Source organism: Ictidomys tridecemlineatus, chromosome 4, assembly GCF_052094955.1.
Source record: "Ictidomys tridecemlineatus isolate mIctTri1 chromosome 4, mIctTri1.hap1, whole genome shotgun sequence".
NCBI classification, from domain to species: domain Eukaryota; kingdom Metazoa; phylum Chordata; class Mammalia; order Rodentia; family Sciuridae; genus Ictidomys; species Ictidomys tridecemlineatus.
In genome coordinates this window covers 100,084,234-100,101,988 of record NC_135480.1, presented here as the reverse complement: position 1 = coordinate 100,101,988, position 17,755 = coordinate 100,084,234, and the positions used below count along the sequence as shown (strand labels likewise).

General features: G+C 45.9%; 1 long non-coding RNA gene across 2 annotated transcripts; it reads left to right on the top strand.

Annotated features, from left to right (window-relative positions):
- Positions 1 to 2,264: 2,264 nt before the first annotated feature.
- LOC120889709 (uncharacterized) lies at positions 2,265 to 7,473 on the top strand. Of its 2 annotated transcripts, none has more exons than XR_005733766.2 (3): positions 2,265 to 2,602; positions 4,873 to 5,059; positions 7,254 to 7,473. It is a non-coding gene; the product is annotated as an uncharacterized LOC120889709 (long non-coding RNA). The 2 variants fall into 2 exon arrangements; XR_013437232.1 differs by lacking the exon at positions 2,265 to 2,602 and adding an exon at positions 3,686 to 4,317.
- Positions 7,474 to 17,755: the final 10,282 nt, after the last annotated feature.

Genomic DNA, 17,755 nt, shown 5'->3' with positions numbered 1-17,755 from the left:
GCAGACTGGTGGGCTCTGACCCAGGCTGTGATCCCTGCAGGACCTCTACTTGGAGATATTTAGCTCCTCAAAAAGAGGAAAAGACTGCTGTGTAGCTGTGTTACCAATGCCCAAGCCAACATCACTCCATATACACTCTTTGTTCCCTACCTCAGTCACTGGCTTGGGAACTCAGAGTCCAGCTCTTTGGGATAAGGCTGAGCCAAATGACCTGGTCAAGGTTAATTCTATCTCCCTCAGACCTTCTAGTCACAGGACCTGGGGTGGCTGAGACTCTGGACCAAAACTGACAGAATTGAGCTTCCATTCATAGACTAAACACGGGGATGGGACTGTTAAACAAACAGCAATGAATGGCTAGTGGGCAAACCTAGCTTCCTCCTTTGATTCTGAAATGCATAGTCTTGGTCCATCATAAATCTTCATTTGTGGGGGCTGGGGTATAGCTCAGTTGGTAGAGTGCTTGCATTGGATGCACAAGGCCCTGGGTTCAATCCCTGGCACCAAAAAGAAGATATTCTTTTGAATAAAACAGCATCATAAACAATGAACCAGTCAACCAATCAGAGGCTTCAAGGAAGAATACCATAGGATAGGGAGGACCCAGACATCTGGCTTCCATTCTCAATTCTTATCCCCCCTTTTATGTGGTGGCAATAGATTTATCCTTGAGGGATTTATTTGTTAGTGTCAACGGCTCCCAAAGTTTCTTTCTCCAGACCTAAAACTATTTACGTATGAATAGATTTAAAACAAAACAAAACAAAACTCAAGGCTAGCAATGAATTTATATTTAACTAAATATAAATTTAATTAAATTTATATTTAATTTATATGGTTACTGTTTTAACAGTTGAGATGAGTACAAAGGTGACAATATGACATGGGGTTGGGAGAAGCACATGTTTGGAGCTCAATACTCCAGATGTGGGCCTGTATTGGCTCTGTCCCTCATAGCTGTGATCAGCTTGCTTAGCCCTGATCCTCTTGTCCCTCCCCTGTGAAGTACAACACTTTGTCCCAAGGCCTTTTAACTCTCTGTTCACTTAGTAGGACTCCGCAAGAGACTGTGCACCCTTACGGAATGAATTCTCCTTTTTTTCTTGACTTTATATCCCGAGGGCCTGGCATAAAGTAGAAACTCAATAAATGTTAGTGAAATGAATGAATAAACGTTTGAATAACAAAAATACCTGCTCTGCCGACCTCTCTCAGGATTATTGGGAGGATCAAATGAGATAATGCACATGAAAGCACTTTGTAAATTGCAGAGCACTATACAAATGCAAATCATTCTCAGCTTTGGTGGAAATTATTATTCAAATTATTATTATTATTTTCACTGTAAAGGAGGACAGGAAGGAGAGGGCAATGGAACTGTCCCTGATGGTGGGAGCTCAGTCTGTAGCCTGGGGCAGTGGGGCAGCATTCTCAAGCCTGTTGGAGCCCCTTTAAGTCATCCCTCTGCAGGCTGCCTTGGGTTAGATGGGCTCTATTGCAGCTGCTGGGGTGGGGCAGAAGTTGTTGGAATTCTGCCTAGAGTGGGGACTGAAGGTACAAGCACATCTTACCCTGAATAAAACGAATCAAACGCCAAGCTCTAAATGAAAACGGTTTTCTTTTCTGAGCTGCTTTTTTTTTTTTCTTTTTAATGAAGTGGGAAAGGTGGCATACTAGAAATGGGGCGGTGGAGAAAGAGGGAGAGTCGGGGCACCCCCAAACCTGGGGTTGGCGTCCCTCTTTCCAGCGGAACTCTCCTTTCCAATGCTATTATCCTGCCTCTTCAACCCTTGGCCTGCAAGAGGGAGGGCGAGCCGGTTGGGCAGCCAAGAGACGCGGAGCAAAGGCGTGATTGATAATTGGCGACTGTAATTCTATAATTCATCTCTCTGCACCGCAGTGAAATTAAAAGAGTTTAGGTTCCCAAGCATAATGATCATCAATTAAACGCCGGGGAGATTTAGTGTCCTCATTTGAATTTTGTTTTATTTATTTAAATGTGTCTTTTTTTTTTTTGCGGGGAGGGGAAGGGAGAGTCGAGAGTGCGGAGCGCGCGAGCCAGGGCTGGGGCGGCGGACGAGGGCCAGGCGTCTCGGAGGAGCGGGGTCGCAGGCTGCCCAGAGGTGGCTGCGGGGGGAGCGCGGCCCCGGGGCGGAGGGCTGTTCGAGACAGGGGATCCATCATCCTGGGCCTAATCAGTTAATACTGATAAACTGCCAGCAATAACTGCCAATTGCGCCGCCGTTTTGGAGCTGCCAGTTCATTCATTTAGGGAGTGCGGCGCACGTCGGGGAAGTGCTCCGGGGCGGGTCTGTCTCTTCGCTCCAGGAGGGAGAGGACGCAGCTGGTGAGGGCGGAGGGCTCACTCAGACTTAGGCCAGCCAGAGAAAGCGATCCCTGGTCAGCTTGAGGGTGGCCGAGGGGGCTGCGGGATGAATTCGGCCTGTGCCCGGCTGGGCTGGGAGAGGGAGTAGGGGAGAGGCCCTCCGGGTTCTTGGGCTTAGGCTGGCTGGGAGGTGACATGCATTTTGAGGACGAGTCAGTCAGCCCTGCTGTGCACCTCCTTGCTCAGGGCCACCGAAGGAATCCTCAGGAATCAGAGGTACTTCCTGCGACCCTGCCACCCTAGCTGGGTGACCTAGTTTCCTCCTCTGGAAAGGAGGGGGCTGGGCGAGGTGGCCTGTAGGAGTCCTAGCTCCGCGGCTTTAACTAAAGGTGCCTTTCCAGGCCGCCGGCCGCGGGAGGTGGGAAGGATAACACACCCGCGCCCCGCCTTTCCACCCTGGAGTTCGGCCTTGAGCGCTCTCAGGGTGCCATTTCTCCCCCTCGGCTCAGAACCCCGCCTCCCTTTTCAGGTCGCTGTCCATTCTTCTGGGTTGGTTACCGCTGCCGTTTCCCGGCATTCTCTGATTTCGACTTCTCACTTGCAATCAAGAAACTAAAAATAGAGCACAAAGGAGCTCTCCAAGGGGTGTGGGTCGGGTGGGCAGAGGGCTGGAAAGTGCTCTGGTTCCCGTGGGAAGGCGACCTCATCAGTTCTACATGGGGAGTTGGAAATCCAATCCTGACCATTGGCAAGGGGCAGTTCAAGGGACAGAAGCCTTCCTAATCACCAAGTGGAGAGCTTGAGAAAATAGTGACACCGGGGAGAAGGGAGGGTTGGGGAGAAGGAGGATGGGGAGGCGGGCCCGGGGTCTCTTTCTGATCGCATTTCTTGGTTGAGGTCCATAGCACGCCCTGGGCTGGGGGTCGTTTTCCTGGATTGAGTGAGAACTGAAATTATGGACCCAAAACCCAGAGTGAGACCAGGGATCCTTGTGTTCTAATTCATCTGCCAGGAGGGGGCGCCCTATTCTAATTTTCACAAAAACATCTTTTATGCAAACTGAGGTGCCAGGCAGGATTGTGGGGACTGGTTGTGTACTTGTCCAGTTGGGCTTGTAGAAAAACAGGACCCCCCGCAGCCAATCATATCTTTCTGAGGGCCTCAGAATGGTGTATTTTGAATTGTGAAGAATGAGTTTCTTCAAACTTGATATGATAAGATATGGGCAACTCCAAGATGGGGCTGGGATTTGGAGTGAGGGCAGAAGGCCTCTGGGCTGTCAGACTTGGAGGCATTGAGGGTAGGACTTGACCCACAGATATGAGAACAGAAAGGTCTGGGATGTCAGACAACAATCCTAAAAAACCCAGGCCACTCCCCTGCCAGGGTAGATCTCCCTAGAGTCCAGAAAGGTAAGTGGACTATGTAAATGCCTGCTGGCATTAGGCACAGAGACACCTGATTCTGGAGTTGGTGCCCTGGGCTGCAGTTCTAGCTACACCACTCTGCCTTTTTCTCTGAGCCTCAGTTTCCCTTCTTGTCTAATAATAGGATATATTGCATAAGTGATCTTGGGGAGGGGGAAGGTACTGTATAAATGCAAAGGATTATGATTATAACTTTCATCTTTCATGCATAAAAACAGGCAGCAGTCCAACCTTATCTTCTGAGGGACAGTGCAAAGGGGCGACTTTATCTCCACCTCTGCATGGTGCTGCCTCACAGGCCCCTTGCTCATACTGGGCTATCTTCAGGACCCATGATGCTTCCCCTCCTGGAGGAGGAAGGGAAATGCCTGATATTAGAATCCCAAGGCTTGCCAGGTTTTGTACCATCGATGCAAATCAAGATACTGCCTTTCAGTCTCCTCTCTGTCTTGCTGAACTCATTCCAGGTCCTTACCAGTCCTTGAAAATGTGGTGATTTCCCCAGTGAGGGAGGGCTGTAAGGAGCCAGGCAGGCCCTGCTGTGATGGCCACCTGCACTACCTGGTGAGTCCATCCTGGCTCTTCTCAGCCTCATCTGCAAGTTTCTAGAAGAAGGGCCATCTCTTACCCCCATCTCTTTAGGAAGGATGTAGACGTTCTGATTAATGGGAGGAGAGATGAAGATGACCCCAGGAACACCCAAATCCTTTTTTTTGTTCTGTGCCCGGGTACCCCACCTTGACTGGTTTGGTGTCCAGGGCTGCTCTGCATCTCTTAGGACTGCCTCTGTCCCTTTGGGCAGATCAGCAGCTGTATCTGGGATGAGGAGCTCTAAGGGGCCAGGATCCTATAATTTTCTGTGTGAAATCCATCAGAACACTGAGCCCAAGTGGGCAGGAAGCCCAACAAAGGCTTTTTAAAATTACCACGTGCTGTCCTTTTCACTGATTACAAAAGTAATACATATTCATGGTCAAAAATTGGGAAAATACAGAAAAGCACAAAGAAAAAAATTCATCCATATTCCACTACCCAGAAGCAACTACTATTAATATTTGAGGTATATCACCTTCCTGTCCTTCCCTTTCTCACTGTCTCTTTGTCTCTGTTGTTTAATAGGAGTTTCACGCTGTAATACTGTTTTGTCGCCTACTTGGTAACAGTGTATCAGGAGCATTTCCCCACACAACAAAAGCCGTTTGATGAGTGTGGCCAGGTGTTTGGTGTGGGAAATGCCGGATGGCTGGCTCTCGGAGGAGATCTCAAGCGCTGACAGATCTGACTCTCTCAGTGGATGTGGAGCACGGTAAGAGCCATTGGCTGGAGGGGCAGCCCTCTAGGCAGAGCAGTGTGAAACCCCCTGTCCCAAGGATGTTGTGAGAGCCATAACAGCAGATCTTGCCACATCACTGAAGGCCCTGTCACTGCATATTGTCTTGCTGTGTGGGCTTTTGTCCTGGCCACTGCAGGCCACTTGGAGGTAGGCAGAGGGATAAGTGCCAATCACCTGTATGCTGCAACCACATAACACTAGAAACTAAACTAGAACTAACACCAGAAATGTAAAGGGCTGTGCCATCTGTCACTTGGGGTGAAAACCCTTTCTCCCAACGGCACATGCTTGAGTAAATGACAGCAATGTGGATGAGTTGGAGTCCACCCTAAATCAGAACTTGAGTTTTAGTTAAGGATATGCAGGCCTAGGGCCCTCAGCCTTTCCAAATGCTGAACAAATAATTACAGAATCTTGGCTTGAAGACTGTGCCCCACCCATTGCTCATCTTGTCAACACAGCACACTATATTCACCTTTCTTAATACTTTTGATTGGGCCATCTGACTCCTGGCTCCACAGATGTTGAACTCTGCCTTCCTGGTCTTTTTTTTTTCCTCTTCAAACTCAGTCCAAGATGCTTTTCCTTCAATAATGACAAAAAAGCAAATAATCAGATGAAAAAATGGACAAAGGACATAAAGAGAAATTTCTTCAAAGATGAGGTACCAATAGCCAACAAGCATATGAAAAGATGTTCAATACTACTAATCATTCCAGAAATACAAATCAGTGAGATGGGATTAGGATGGAATAAAGGAAAGAAAGAAGGATGGAGAGAGGAACGAGTATTAGCAAGGATAAGGATGTGGAAAAATTGGGACTTTGGTGCACTCTGGGTGGGAAATGAAAATGACAGAGCCAATGTAGAAAATAGTATGACGGTTTTTCAAAAAATTAAAACTAGAACTACCATATAATCCAGCAATTCTACTTCTGGGTGTATGTGTCCAAAGATCTTGAAGAAATATTTGCACATTCATGATTATAGCAGTCATATACACTGTAGCCAGGAAGATTCATGATTATAGCAGTCGTATACACTGTAGCCAGGAAGTGGAAGCAACCCCAGATCCACTGATATAGGAATGAATTAACAGAAGATGGTCATGCATAGAGTGGGATGTTATTCAGAAGAAAGGAATTCATGTCACGGGCTACAACATGGTCAAAATTTAGGACATTATCCTAAGTGAAATAAGCCAGTCAGGAAAAGACAAATATTGTATGATTCACTTGCGTGAGGTGTCCAGAGTAGTCAAACTCACAGAAACAGAAAGTAGAATGGGGTTTGCCAGGTTGCAGGAGGAAGGGAGGTGGAGAGTTGTTTACTAGATATAGCATCTCAGAGTTCAAGATTAAAAATTTCCAGAGATCAGTTGCTCAACAATGAGAATGTCCTTAATGCTTCTGAGATGTATGCTTAAAAATGGTTAAGATAAATAAACAACAACAAAAAATAAAGGTATAAAAAATGGTTAGGATTGTAAGAATATATAAATATATATATATATTTATATATATTCTTTTTTAATTTATGTATTCTTTGGTACAGTTTTACATGGAAGATACTCCTCCTGCCCTCTCTGGCCAACCCAGAAAGGAAAGACCACCCCTTTTCCAGAGCCCCTTAAAGTGCTTACCCTTCCTACAACTGGTCCTTCCACCCAATGGTCACTTCTTCATGTGATCATATTTGAACAGCCTTTTGGATAAGTTCTTGAAGGTAGAGACAACATCTTGACCTCTCTATCCACCACCCCACCATGACACCTAACACAGAGTCTTGAACATAATAGTAGTTCAATTGGTATTTGTTGATGGACTGAACTGTCGTTCCTGTAATGTATTTTGGACTGTGAGCTGCAGGATGTCGGAGAAGAGAGCAAATACAGAGGCGAAGAGTAGGAGGTAGTGAGCCTGAGCGTACTTCCCACATATTCCATGTGAATTTAGGCAGCTGCTTTCTACTTATGGTTAAACTTACACATACACACTCTTTTTTATGTGCACACACAATGCACAATCTGATAGGGAGAGACTGGAGATTCTAATCAGACATAAGAAAATGGTGTTATGGACTCTCTTGGAGGTTTTTGACTGAAAAAATGTTGGAAGACATTAACCTGAAGCACCTAGAATATGTACCTAATTTTACTTTTCTTTAGAATTCCTGGAGAAATGGATCCGCAACTCTCCTCAGGAACACAGATCCGTGTCTTACAACTCTTCTGCCGGGGAAAGTCTTTCTCTGACCTCTCACCTCCATCCCTCCTGCTGCCATGTAAACTTCTTCTCTGCTGAAATAGAGAACATTCTCTTGCCACCTTATCCCTTGTAGGCTCTTTTAAAAATTGGACTTTAACAGAATAAAGATCCCTCACATTAGGTCTCTGTGATTTTCTCTTTGGAGGGTGGTTCCTCTGCTAAATTAATTGTCTGGTTCTCTTGAAAAGCAATCTTTTCCCCCAGTTCATGTTCCGTTTTTGACCTAACATGGCCATTCTTGGCCTCTGAATGGGATTTGCTTCTAGTCGGGAATTAAATTTCCATAGCAACGCTGGCAGCCATCTTACGAGTCCTCTCCCCCAGCCCTGTTCAGCGGTCTGCGGGCCTTCTCCACCCTGCCCACACAGACGGGCGGCCTGCCTGGTTATGAGCCACCACGTGTATATTTATTCTCACTTAAGTCAGGGTAGACAACAGCACGGCAACTCATAGACTATCAGGATAAACAACAACAACAAAATACACAAAGGCGCCTACCTGCTCTCAGTTCCTGGGGGCCCTGGCTCCTGGGGAGACACTGCTGTTCACTTTCCAGCTTCACAGAATTTTTTTAAAAAACTGGGGTTGGAGGTTTTCATCTCATTTCTAAATCACCCAGGCCTCTTTCTCTAAGTGGGGCACCCTGCTAAGCTAGAAGCGGGAGAAAGGCCTGAATCCTAGCTTTGGGGATTTGTCTGTTTATTTAAAGTTTATTCTTTATGGCTATTTTAAGTCAGCCATGAGAAGTATGAGGTGGTTCTCTCCTCTTTCTTTTTCCTTTTTGAGTATACAGCTCAGCTTTCCATCAGTAGCTCTGAAAGGGTCTTTGTTGTCTATAGAATCAAGACCAAACTCTCCAACCCTGCATTCCAGGCCCTTGAGTTGCTGGCCTCCACCTGCCTCTAGGTCTTAACTCACTCTCCCTTCAGTTCCCTTCCCTCCCGCCAAGCAGGATATCAGCCTGTTCCCAAAATGCCCCACACTTCCCACTCTTGGTCCTGTGTCTGTGAACCTGCGAAGTCCTTCCTCTTGCTCACCTGTTGGAGTCCTGCTCCTTCCTTCAGCAGGGCCTCTCAGTTGGTGTGTCCTGAGGGAGAGGACCAAAGTAGTCATTGCCTTTAATGGTGGGGGCAGCCAGATGGGGCTGGGCTGCTGGGACTCCTCTGGACCAGGGTTCCCAGCTATGGCAGCATTGTCCATTTGTCTCATTGTCCATCCCCCTGGGGTGACTTTCTGTGTCATGGAAAGGTTGGGACTCATTGCTTTAGGGCCCAATCCACTGCTGTCTCCTGCACAGAGCCTCTCCTAAGCCCTCCTGTTAGAAGTCTCTAGAAGGCTCTGTCCTTCTGTGGCCTGCTCTGTATGGCGGGTAGTTACTGTTTTTCTATCATCCTCCCTCCCTCCTTCCCCACAGGGAAGGAGGCAGCTCCTGGAGGATTTTGTTTGTGTTGAGTTGTACCAAACAACATCTATAACTGTGTCTTGCTTGTAATTTGGATTCCTTAAATGCCTGTCGATTTGAAATCTAACCATAAATTGTCTTCCCAGAGTGATTCCCCTTGATACACTGTTCTTATTCCAATGACCCTGTCACTGTTCAGAATATTTCTGGAATTTCTTTTCTGGAATTACTTTCAGAGAAGCTTTATGAGCCAAAGAATGGAACTAGTCTCTTTTCTTTAGAATCAAACAGCATGTATTTAATTTTCATTTTGTTGTCGTTGTTAGTCAACAAATATTTATTGAGCCCCAGGCACAAGGTTCTTTTTAAAATTTAATATAAACTACTTGTCTACCTTATTGGCAAGATTTGGCTCCAAATAAGTTTGGTCATTTTCCAGAAATCAAATCTACCCTCACAACATTAAAGATTTACCATCTTGTAGCAGATTTATAAGAAGAAAAGCAAGGAAGCTAAACCTACAAAAAAATAAAAATAAAACAAAGCAGCAACATCAAAACAGTGACCACAGTGCTCGATGGAATAAGTGAAGAGCATCCCAGAGCACCACCTTGCAAATGCTGGGATGTCTGTCCAGACTCAGTCTCCCCGGCCTATGGCTCTCCTCATACAGAGAACTGCAAGTCATCAAGAGTGGTTTGTACCTTTAAGGAGCTTATATTCTAAAAGAAGACACACAATTCCAAGGACTTTGTGAGGAATCTTCTCTAGAACGGTATCAATACCTGAGAAAACCTCCCAACTGGTGAGGCAATATAGGTTGTGGCTAAGATTCTGCCACTTGAAGCCAATGGCTGCAGTTTGCTTCCCTGCCCTGTCACCCCCAGGCTGCCTTAAGTAGGTATTTCAAGTCTCTGGGGCTCAGTTTACTTGTCTGTTTAATGGAAGAACAGCATGTACTTTATAGAGTTGTTGGAAAGATGAATGTTGACTCTGGCACACAGCTATATGATTTCAAAGGAAACACTGACAAACATTTCCTAATTATCCTTTCTTTTCGAGATATTAGATGGCTAAGGAATAAACTTGCTATCTTCAAACTTTTAGAAGCTTAGATCACAGACTGAGTTTTAAGACAGTCTTTGGTTCTCCTGAAGGGAAGAAGTGACATTTCTTGCTATAGAAATGATATAGGATGGATCTGTGAGAATGTTCTCTGAAGATGGCTAAGCATAGGATAGGTGACTCAAGACAGGAATCATCACGGAGAAGCTGAGTGCCACGTGGCTGAATGTGTTGTTATAATTTGAATTAAAGGCCCATGTGTTAAAGACTCAGTCACCTGGGGCTGGGGTTGTGGCTCAGTGGCCTCGCACACATGAGGCACTGGGTTTGATTCTCAGCACCACAAAAGATAGACAAACAAAATAAAGATATTGTGTCCGTGTACAACAAAAAAATTTTTTTAAAAAACACTTACAAAAAAAAAAAAAGACTCAGTCACCAGCTTGTGGTGCTATTGGGAGGTGTGAGAACCTTTAGGAGGTGGGGCTTAGGGGGAGGAAGTGAGGTCTTTGGGGCGTGTCCTTAAAGAGGGTATCAGGACCTCAGCCTCTGTTTGCTTCCTCACTGCCATAAGGTGAGTAGCTTCCTCTGTCATGTGTTTCCAGTACCAAGTTCTGCCTCACCAACCAACCATGGCCTGAAATCTCTGAAACTGAACCCCTCAAAATTATTCATTTTTATAAGTTGATTATCTCAGGTATTTTGTCACAGAGACCAAAAGCTCTTTAACACATTCATTAAAGTAATTCTTGCTTTGTTCCAGCAGAGTAGCTGTTTAAAAGACAGATAGGACCTTCTTCTAAGCTCTGGGATCTGATTTCTAAACCCAGCTGCTCTTCCTTCCCTTGGCATTGGGCTCTGTTGCCTGCTGGTCCAAGCTCGACTTCTCTAGAAAGCTTTCCCAGAGGGACATGATTATCCCATGGATATAGTTTCTTTCTAAATCAGGCACTGTTGAAGGTACTTGCCCCAGATGGACTCATTGAATCCTAGGAGGTAGGTGCTCTAATGGTCATCTCATGGATAAGAAACAAAGTCCCAGAGACGTGAACAAACTGACTGGGGTCATCTGGTGTTTAAAGCAGAGCTGTGACCGGAGTCCAGGGAGACTGGCCGCAGAACTCACTATCTGAGACTATCCTAACATCCCAGGCCTTGATGCCACCCACTTTAAAAATTAATTACTGATATCACATTTATTATTTGTCCTCCTCACACCAATATTTAGGTTCTAGGAAGACAAGAATATTTGCCTTTTAAAAACTTTAACTGTGAATCCCAAGTACCTAGAACTTAAGCACTTAAGCACTTAAGAAATGCCTAATTAATATTTGTTTGAATAAATAAATTAATATATTACTTTTAAAAACCTTTCCTCTCTCTCTTTCTCTTACTTTCATACATTGCTTTCTAGGAGTTCTGATCTGGGTATCCCTGAGCTTTCTGATGGTCCTATGTTGTACAGGTGGGTTTCAATTTGTATTATTAATCAATATACCAACTCTTTTTCCAGGGAAAAGCATATTCGAAGTGTGAAGGCTGTTTTCTGTGGGTGCTTTATTCAAAGATGATCAAAAACCTTGAACAGGGGCTGAGGATGTGGCTCAGCGGTAGTGCGCTCGCCTGGCATGCGTGCGGCCCGGGTTCGATCCTCAGCACCACATACCAACAAAGATGTTGTGTCCGCCGAGAACTGAAAAATAAATATTAAAGAATTCTCTCTCTCTCTCTCTCTCTCTCTCTCTCTCTCTCTCTCTCTCTCTCTCTCTCTCTCTCTCTCTCCTCTCTCACTCTCTCTTTAAAAAAAAAAAAAACCTTGAACAGGGACTGGTCCTGGGGTTGTCATCGTAAAAAGGCTTGCAGACAAGATCTTTTTTATTATTATTTTTTAAAGTTGGATGTCTATTGATGAGGATGTACTCTTTTCTTTGTCACCAGCTCCTCCCTTCCCTTTATTGTTCATTCATCCATTTTCCCTCCTAGCTCCTAAATGGAGCTATCCAGTTCTAATCCAAACCCATCATAATACAGTTGAGGAAATTGAGACCTGGAGGGAGATAGTGACCTTCCCATAATTGCATAGCTGGAAGAGCCTGGATTGAAGCTCTGATCTGTCCTCCAGTCCAGTGTGTCTTCTCCTACACCATGTCCTCTGGCCATAGAATGCCTTGTTTGAATAGGAGTGGAGATGAATATCATTGGTCTGGGGGAGGTGAATTTGGGGTGAAGGGATGGAGGAGAGGAGATGAATGGAGACAAACACTTCTCCTTGTTCTCGGCTGCCACAGAGCCATGGTGCTCATTGGTAACTCCTTCAAATGATGGCATTTTCAGCAAATGGGAGGGGAGTAGGTCTCTTACTCCCCCCCCTGCCCCCCGCCCCTATTGTAATTAGTTGTCAAAAAATTTTAGATGGAAGGGGGAATGCTCAGGTCCTGATGAGATGATACAGCAAAGATTTCATTTCATCTTGAATTTGACATTAAACTTTAATAGTCTCAAGGACAAGAAGCCAAGAGATATCAGATGTAATGAGATAAAGCAAAGTTTCTCTGACAGCAAATTTGATCACAAATGGGCTCCAAGATTGCTTCTTTGATATAAATGAAACATAATTCATCTTCTAGCACCCCGAATGGGCTTTCAGGCTGGGGACGAAGCTGGCATCTCTCTTGCCTGGTGCTGACAAGTGGCAGCACAGGGAGGAGGTGGAGGCTTGGCTGGACCCTGCCAGGCCGTCAGCTGCTCTGTCTGAGAGGAGATGGACCAAGCAGCGCAGGAGCAGGAAAGAATCCAGGGTGTAGCCAGCAGCCAAGAGACGGCTTCTGCTCTGAGCCAAATTCAGATCAGTGTGGTGCTAATGCAGGGGTGGTGTGAAGAGCGCTAGCCTCCCCAACTCCATCAGCTCCCCATGTATTTTCTTCATCTTGCATAAATGACCACTTTAATGCCTTCAGGGCTGCTGCTCCCTGTCTTTCAGCAAGATTGCTGCCCTCATTTCTCTCTTCCAGGAATTCAGCTGGTACTGCTGGTTGGCTGCCATGGGACCTAAGGGCAGGGCCACTGCTGTAGAATTTTGATGGCCTCTTGGCCTCCAGCCTTTGTGCCCTCTGATCCTTCCTCCTCCTTAGGTCACAAACCTGTAGATACTTTAGGAGAGATGCCTTCACCTGATGCCTCAAGCCCTTTCCAGCCCAGAGCCTTCCTTGCCCCTTCCTCCTGAGCATCCCCTGGCTTCAGCGAGGGGGAGCATGACCCTATGCCCCCTCTGTGTTTTTGTTCCCTTCTCATCATGGTCAAACGTTACAGTCCTTCCATCTTTAACGTCACATTTTCTGAGAAGCCTTCCCTCCCCTGTTCTGCCTGAAGACAGCTCCCTTCCTCAGGGTTCCAGAATCTCTTTATGACTCTTAAAGTGTTTTTATGTCTGTCTGTATTTCCTGACTTGGTGCTACTCTTGCGTACATCTGACTCCTTTTCCAGATCAGGAGCTCCTCAGGCCCTGTCTTGTTGATCTCTGAGTCTCCCTGGGAGTGTCACAGAGCTTATCATGGGACAGGTACCCAGTGAGGATGTATTAGATGAAATTAAAACCTGACCCATGGCTTGGTCCTCTGGGATGGGCATACCAGGCTGTTTAACAGAGGGCGTCCCCTGGGGTTAAGAGAATCAGAATGCAGGTACATTTACCTCTCTGGCCAGGTGGAACAAATACACCAGATATAATAGTTCAGACTAAATAACTTTGTCCAGATTTTCCTCGATTGAGAGTTTGGGACTGCAAAACTTCAAACAAAAGATCTGCTGGTGTCATCTTCTCCTTCTTGGGTGGAGAATGAGGGCTTTGGTGAGAGCATCTTCACCTTTCTGAAGACAGCCTGAATACCCTGTGTGTGGGGGAGAGTTTTCCTCCAGGAGAGAGAGTTAAGTTTAGCATTACTTGGGCTAAACAAAGATGGGATAAGAGATTTGTGGTAGAGTCTGCAGGAGAAATAGGCTAAGTCAAAGCCTGAAGGCAAAATCAGGGAAGCAAGGACAGGTGAACCAATTCAAGGAGAAGCTGAGGCTAAGAGCTCTGGGTCCAATCAGAAATGTGGATTTAGCCCAAATGTCCACCAGCAGATAAATGGATAAGCAAATTATAGTACATGCAAGGGCTCATGCATGTATGTGCACACACATACACATACCGGAACTTTATTCAGGCATAAAAAGAAATGGTATGTTCACACGCTGCAATTCACATGCTGCAATGTGAATGTGCCTTGGAAATATTATGCTACATGAGGAAGCCCACCAGTTCATAATATTGTATGATTACCTTTGTATGGAATGTCCAGAATAGGTAAGCCTGTGAAGACAGAAAGTAAATTTGTGGTTTCCAGGGGCTGGAGGAAGAAGGTATGGCAGGAGGTGGGTGCTTAATGGATATGGAGTTTCCTTTTGGGGTGATGAAAATATTTTGGAACTAGACAAAAGTGGTGGCTGCAGGATGTTGTGAATGCACTAAATTCTACTTTTTCATTTAAAATGATTAATTTTTATGAAATTTATGTGAATTTCACCATCATAAAAAATAAAAACAAATAAGAAAAGGAATGTAGGGCAATTCAAGGGCACCTGGGTGTACTAGATAACTTTCTTGTCATCCTGAGCTCCTAGGAAGTTGCCCACACAAATATTGCGAGTATCAACCAGGGCTGCCACTCTGCACATTTCCAGGGGGTACCATTGTCATGATGGTCTATGTGGATGGGACATGGTGGGACTACATCCCAGAGATGGCAGAAGTGCTCAGCCAGGCTCCTTGACCCGTGCATAGTTCATGATGTGATTCACTTCTCTCCCTACACCTGCTAACCAAGGGGACTAATGAGTGCTAATCGAGACCTGGTGGGTGGAAAGAGGGTTTATCTTTCTGTAGCATCAGTTTCAAACCAGCTATCCTTGCGGTCTCCCAATGCAGTGGTCATTGCCAGCCCTCACGAGACACAGTGGTCAAGGGAGGAGGAGAAGACCCCCAAGGTGATGACCCAAAGTCATTATTTTAATGGAGTGATTGGCTGTGTTTGCAAATCTCCTTATTGATGTCATCAGAGTTAATTTGATCACAAACTCTCCCTCTTTGCTGTCTCTCTTCACTCTCATCACAAATGACTTTCCTATGGATATGTTACTCTTGGAGATGACAAGCTTCCATATGGTGGGACCTTTGAGGCAATGAGGGCTCCTGATCACTAGAGCTGGCTGCAGAGGCCTCCTCCTTCTCCAGCTTGTCAGGTGCTGGAGTTGGAAAGAATCCTAAATGGCCTTTAACTTTTGTAGGTAATGTTTCCCCAGAGAACATATTAAATTTTGTTAAAACAAAATTTAGGTATAATAGCTTTGAAGAATTTTGCTTTGTTTCTTAAGAGCATTCCTAAGCCCCGTGGCAATTTCCAAAGGCTGTGGGTTAACCTGCATCCTGTGGAGGGATAGAGATAGGTATCCATGGGCATCAGAGGCCTTGGATACTCTGTCAGTGGCCTGACCTCAGAGGGAAGAATTTGCTAGAATGAGGACGACTTTATACAGCTATTGTCTTATAGGGAAGCCCCCAGCAGTTCTTGTCACTGTCTCCCCAGATCTGGCCTTACTGATGCTCCAAAGCACAAGGGGAGCTTTCTGGATTTGGGAAAACTCCTACATGCTCCACAGATGCAACCTTCTTGGGTAGCCTGAGACCCCTGCCAACACGTTGCCTTTCTGGACTGGCCCCATGGAAGGCCCTGGTTTATGTGCTGATTGACAGTTGGGCTTCAGTAGGGTGGAAGTTCAGGAATGCTTAGAAGCTAAAAACAGCACCCCTGTTTAGCCTTTTGGCTCCTGTGCTGTTGCTGCTTGCCTTTTTTTTTTTTTGATGGCCCTGAAAATATGATTCATTCTGGAACCTGTGGGTTGGACACTGGTTAAGTGTCCCCTTCTTCCATGCCCCCTCTGCTTTATGCATCTGGAGGGATGCCTTAGAAATGGTCACCTCCTCTGCAGTTCTGATGGTCTCGGAGTTGTGCATTGTGGACTTAGACTGTGTGGTAGTGTAGGGTACAGGGGTGCCCAGGAGAGAGTCAGGAGCCTGTGTTTGAGCCCTGTCTTGGCTGCTCTCATCCAGCTGCATGACCTTAATTAAGTCATGTGCCTTTTATGGGCTGTTAGATAAGCTGTCATAACCAAGAGCCACAAATTGGGTGGCTTAGAACAACAGAAATGTATTGTTTCACCGTTCTGAACGCTGGATATTTGAAACTGAGGTGTGGATAGGGTCATGCTCTCTCTGAAACCTGCAGGGAAGGATCCTTCCTTGCTTCTTCCAGCATTTAATAACCCCAGGCATCCCTTGGTCTGTGACATCATAACTCCAGTCTTCCCAAGGCACTCTCTCTGTGTCCCTTTACACTGTCCTTTCTTTGTGCATGTCTGTTTCTGTATTCAAATTTCTCCTTCCTGTAAGGACACTGGTCACACTGAAATGAGCGTCCACCCTAATGACCTCATTTTAAATTTCCAAATTAGGCCGCAATCTGAAATGCTGGGATTTAGGACTTCAACATATCTTTTTGAGGCCTGCACAATTCAACCTGTACAATTCAACCTGTACATGGGCCTTGATATTTTTACCTGCAAAATGAAGGTTGAACTAGAGTTCTTTCCATCACAGACCTTCTATGAACCTGTGTCATTTGCCATAACCTAATCCCCTAAGCCCTTTTTTTGCCAATGTAAAAAGAGAGAATCTGAATTCCCAAGAAGAAAAAAGGACAGGTGGTCAGATTATCATCAGCGGTTGTTAGATTATCTGAATCTCTGGGGGAATGGGTTAAAATCGTGGCATTCTGGTCCTGACCCCAGAGACTCTGATCTGAGGCAATTGGCTGGGGCCCAAGGAGCTGCAGTTTTGCTTACTCCTCCTATAAAAATTTGGATGTAGGTGGTCCTTGGACCTCAGTTTAAGAGATACTACTGTACCTTGATCCATAGATCCAGATACTGTCCTCTCCTAAGATGTGGGGTGTGGGATGCTAGGACAGAAGGCTCAGGGTAGAACAGAGAGGGCTGTGGCCAGGGGGGCTCCCAGCATGCCTGCTGCTGGGGACTTTGCTCAAGTCCCAGGGAAAGAATGTGACCATGTGAAGGAGACAGAGGCAGCCTCATCATCTCTAGTCCTGTGACAACACCTTTCATTATCACTGAGAGGAGTAAGTCACGTTTCGCAGACCCAGATATCTTTTCTTAATTGGTGAGATGGGGCGGATTTATTTGTTAATTAACAGATGGAGGTGCAGGCAATAATGTGGCTTGCTTTGCTCATACCCAACAGGGGTGGGTTTCTAGAGAAACACTTGGGGGTGCAGGAGCTGCCTGAAAGAGGGACTGGGAATAGGCTGGGATGGGAAGGTGAGTCATCCTCCAGGGGGGCCCCTTCAGGACCATACCTGTCCCCCAGTAGATCACACATTCTTAACAGAAAATGAGTGCCATTTCCCCAAGGAGTTGGCAAATTTGCTTGGTCAGGTGAAAAATGAAAGGTATTATTTATCAAAAGCTTCACCCATCCTTCCTTCCTTATGTCATCTTTTTTCCTGTCTTCCACAGAACTGGCATGTCTGCCATATGCCTGGCATTTTACGGGGTCCTGGGGAACCAGCTCTTGCTCTGGGGGATCGTTCAGTTTCTTCCATACAGTGGGGTGACCATGAAAGTGCCGCTTTTCACCCCATGCCTCTATGCTTGGTTTGAAGGGAAGGAGAGTCCATGACCAGAGGAGGCTGAGGAGCAGCTGAGCAGCGAGGCAGATGCAGCCTCCAAGGACACCTCCTGCTGGTGCAGTGTGGCACCCCCAGTGCAGTGCAGTGTCACTGGAAGACTTTCCCTTGAGGAGCTCACCTGGGGCAGGAGCAA